Consider the following 3,560-nt stretch of genomic DNA (forward strand, 5'->3'; position numbering starts at 1 on the left):
ATGCTAGTATCATCATCAACTTTCCTTCTCGTGCTCTTATCTTACTCTAAGACAACAGAGCAAGCTTATTAGATTCTCTAAAAACGGTCTTATAAATATTCCTGAAGATAGCCTAACTTTGTACTGAAAGACTTTTATCTTTTATTTGCTCGCAAATCTTACTATAAGCGAGTGTAATAAAATAAGAGAGCAAGTTTATACGCCTTTATAAGTCTATTAAAAATTAAAGTCAACTCACCATATACTGTCAGCATGACCTGGGAACTAATCCGTCTGCCCGAAATATTCTCGGCTATGCAGGTGTAGTTGCCACTGTCCTGGAAAATTTAGAAGACACCAAAGTTAAAGCAAGTAAACCTGACAACCATGATCTTAAATCAAGAACCTGGAATCCGAAAACCAGGAATTTTAAATCATGGAAACCGGAAAAGAAGAAAATGGAAGAGGATCCGAAGACCGGAAATCAAATTCTTGACTTCCGGAAACCAGGGTTCAGTAAAATTTGGAAAATTGTAGAATATTGAATGAAAATGGAAGAGGACGAGGAAGATCCGAAGGCCGGAAATCAAATTCTAGACTTCCGGAAAGTAAGGTGCAATAAAATTTGGAAAATTGTAGAATATTGAATGAAAATGGAAGAGGAAGAGGAAGATCTGATAACCGGAAATCAAATTCTAGACTTCCGGAAAGCAAGGTGCAATAAAATTTGAAAAATTGTAGAATATTGAATGAACATGGAATGAAGAAATATAATGCAATTAGTATGGAATTTTTAAAAATGTAGAATTTAAAGGTATGATAAATTTGAAAACAATTTAAAGTAACAACTCTAAGAATGTATTTATAATAAGAATTTATAGTAAGAATGTATGTATGATTTTAAATCAAGGACCTGGAATCCGGAAAACAAGAATTTTAAATCTTGGAAACCAGAAACTAATTATAAGAAAATGGAAGAGGAAAAGGAAGATCCGAAGACCAAAAATCAAATTCTAGACTTCCGGAAACCGGACTTCAGTAAAATTTATAAAATTGTAGAATATTGAATGAAAATGGAAGAAATAGAATGCACTAGATATGGAATTTTTAAAAGTATAGAATTTAATGGTATCAATAATTTAAAAGCCATTTATATATTTATACTCTAAGAAAGTATTTATGATAAGAATTTGTGGTAAGATTGTATGTATGATTTTAAATCAAGAACCTGGAATCTAGAAACCAAGAATTTTAAATCTTGGAAACCGGAAACAGAAAATGGAGTGGAAGAGGAATTTCCGAAGACCGGAAATCAAATTCTATACTTCCAGAAACCAGGGTTCAATAAAATTTGAAAAATTGTAGAATATTGAATGAAAATGGACGAAATAGAATGCACAAGATATGGAATTACAAAAAATATAGAATTTAAGAGTATCAATAATTTAAAAGCAATTTGTAAAAACAACTCTAAGAACGTATTTATGATGAGAATTCATGGTAAGAATGCATGTATGATTTTAGATCAAGAACCTGGAACCCGGAAACCAAGAACTTTGAATCTTGGAAACCGGAAACTAAGAAAATTAAATTGGTATGTGATCCAGAAACCGGAAATCAAATTCTAGACTTCCGGAAACCATGGTGCAATAGAATTTATAAAATTGTAGAATATTGAATGAAAATGGAAGAGAAGAGGAATTTTAAAATCACAAAATTTCAATATGTATATTTTATATAAATTTTGTGTTAAATTGAAAACAAGCAGAATTTGATAAAATATTGTATTAAAAAATACCTTAAACTGAAAAATACGTATTATTTAGAAAAACGTAAAAAACTTTAAATATAATGAAATATATGGAATTTCAAAATTAATAGAATTTCAACAGTTTTAAGAGCAACTTATGGAATATTATAAGAAGAATTCAAATATAAAACATAGATCTTAGAAAACCATGCCCAAAATTTGAAAAAAAAGTATAAGTTAACCAGTAGAATTTAAAAAAAAAAAATAATTATAGTACTATTTGAAAAGAATCGTGTAGAATTTAAAAAATATATGTTTAAAAACGCATGGAATTTAAAAAACGTGAAATTTCAAAATGCATAGAATTGAACGTATTGAATTTGAAACAAGTAGAATTTAATAAAATATTGTATCCAAAATTCCTAGAAATTAAAAAACATTATTTAGGATCAGGTTAAATTAAAAAAATGAGGCAGTATTTCAAAATTAGTTTAATTTAAAAACACGCAAAAATGTAGAATTTGAAATTCATAGAATATAAATTATATAATGCGAAAAATGTGAAAATTGAAAATGTAGAATTTAAAACATATTAAATGTAAATAACGCATAATAAAATTTATAGAATCAAATTATAATAGAATTTAAATGTAGAATTTAAAAAATCTAAAAAATAGAATTTAAAATATATTAAGTGTGAAGTTCTTCGTACAGAATTTTTGCAGAATTTAACATATGAATACAAAAAGTGAATTTAAAATATAAATTAATTTAGCAGAATTTGAAATATAATGATAATCAAGAAACCCGAATGCATAAATCTGATAACACTTCAGAAAGTCAAATGTATGTAGAGTGAAATCAAATTATTACCTCCAATCTGGCATTATTGATCAGCAAATGCCCTTCATCAGTGACCAAAACGTTGCCATCACCATTAGGATCCAGAGCATTCTTACTATTGTCCACAAAACCACTGCCACTATTACCACTATCAACCACAAAATCACTACTGTCACCACTTTTACCACTTCTACCACTCGCTACACCAACACTGGACACATCAGACAAACCACTGTCAATTTTGGAAATCGGATCACGAACTGAATCAGAAGTGATGCTGCCTTTGGGATCCACACCTGGGTAAAAGATCAGCATTAAATCAAATCAAAATGGTGAAAATCAATATCAACCTTACCTTTTCCTAAAGAGCTAGTGCTTTTGCCGGTTTCATCTTCCAAGGAGTTGACGCTCTTGGTGAATTTTTTGATGTCAAAAAAGTTGCTGTTGTAGTTTTTGATCCAACGCAGTCTTGGTTTGGGGTTTCCTCGTGGACCAAGACAACGTAGTTCTACACTTTCACCTTTTTCCACTCTGGCAGGCGTCCAATTGGTCAAGGAGGACTTCTGTCTATAGATATCTAGAACAAAAAAAGATAACAGTTGATCATCAAATATTGACAAGACAATCTTATCCTCTGTCTTTTCATCCAGCCCTTCATTAATTTCCTATCAAACATAACCCTAATGTCTAAATTTTACCCCTTGTAAGAGGAAGGGTGCTCCTCAGATGTCTCTATTGAAAATCGGTGACCCGTAACATGACATTTCAAGACTGAATGCTTCCAGGAGGCCCTTTATGACATTCTGGCGTCTTAAGAAGAAAAGTTTTTTGGAAAAAGGGAAAGATTAATAGATTTTCCTGATTTTGGCATCAACATGAATTCCACACATGCCACAGGGGGAAGAAAGCTGATGACAATGGTATATAAAATTAGATGCAAGTGGCATTTTGCATTAGGGAACTTCTTTTTCGGGAAGTTGAAAAGTCA

At 30.6% G+C, this 3,560-nt stretch overlaps 1 long non-coding RNA gene across 1 annotated transcript; it reads right to left on the reverse strand.

The window, feature by feature from the left end:
* Window positions 1–234: 234 nt before the first annotated feature.
* Window positions 235–3,106, reverse strand: LOC113363544. Its single transcript, XR_003365917.1, has 3 exons — window positions 2,928–3,106; window positions 2,603–2,868; window positions 235–317 (listed from the first exon to the last, which is right to left on the reverse strand). It is a non-coding gene; the product is annotated as an uncharacterized LOC113363544 (long non-coding RNA).
* Window positions 3,107–3,560: the final 454 nt, after the last annotated feature.

Source organism: Ctenocephalides felis, unplaced genomic scaffold, assembly GCF_003426905.1.
Source record: "Ctenocephalides felis isolate EL2017-DRISC unplaced genomic scaffold, ASM342690v1 CF-g0.4_SCAFFOLD_00845, whole genome shotgun sequence".
Lineage (NCBI taxonomy): Eukaryota > Metazoa > Arthropoda > Insecta > Siphonaptera > Pulicidae > Ctenocephalides > Ctenocephalides felis.